This window comes from Nannospalax galili, unplaced genomic scaffold (genome assembly GCF_000622305.1).
Source record: "Nannospalax galili isolate Female #2095 unplaced genomic scaffold, S.galili_v1.0 scaffold103, whole genome shotgun sequence".
Taxonomy (NCBI): Eukaryota; Metazoa; Chordata; class Mammalia; order Rodentia; family Spalacidae; genus Nannospalax; species Nannospalax galili.
In genome coordinates, this window is record NW_008352136.1 from 1,073,672 (window position 1) to 1,074,350 (window position 679).

The 679-nt window shown below is 42.6% G+C and overlaps 1 protein-coding gene across 1 annotated transcript in view; it reads left to right on the top strand.

Moving 5' to 3' along the window:
• Positions 1 to 679, top strand: part of Usp30 (ubiquitin specific peptidase 30) — a 55,249-nt gene that overhangs the window by 11,822 nt on the left and 42,748 nt on the right. The window lies entirely within an intron of this gene.

Sequence of the window (679 nt, forward strand, 5' to 3'; positions counted from 1 at the left end):
ACTCACTATGGAGACCAGGCTGGCCTTGAACTCACAGAGATCCGCCTGCCTCTGCCTCCCAAGTGCTGGGATTAAAGGCCTGAGCCACCACGTCTGGCCTCATTTCTTTTTTAACAAAAAGATTTATCTTAATTATTTTGAGGTATGTGTGCATCTGTGTGAGTATATATGCATGCATGTGTGTAGGTGCCCTCAGAGACCAGAAAAAGGCATGGGATCACTTGGAGCTGGAATTACAGTTCCTTAAGAGCTGCCTTATGTGGTGCTGGTATCCAACCTCTGGTCCTTGTGATGGAGCAACAAGCACTTTTAACCACTAAGCCATCTCTTCAGCCTGAGCTCCCTGTCTTACTGAGAAAGCTGCCTGATGTGGGTGCCAGGATCCAATCTCCAGTCCTCATGATAGAGTAACAAGTGCTCTTACCACCAAGCCCTTTTCAGCCCTAGCTCCCTGTCTTATTGATGAAGCCTTATCATTATCCAGACATACTTGTTTTTTTTAGGTTTCACCTGTGGCCGCTTCTCTGCTTCATCCACAGAGCTGAGCATTTGAGAGAAAACATATAACCCTTTATAGAAAAGGGGCCAGCCAGGTAGTCATAAGCTGATCAAATGCTATCTTTTTATAATTCTACATTACTTATTATTATTATTATTATTATTATTATTATTATTATTA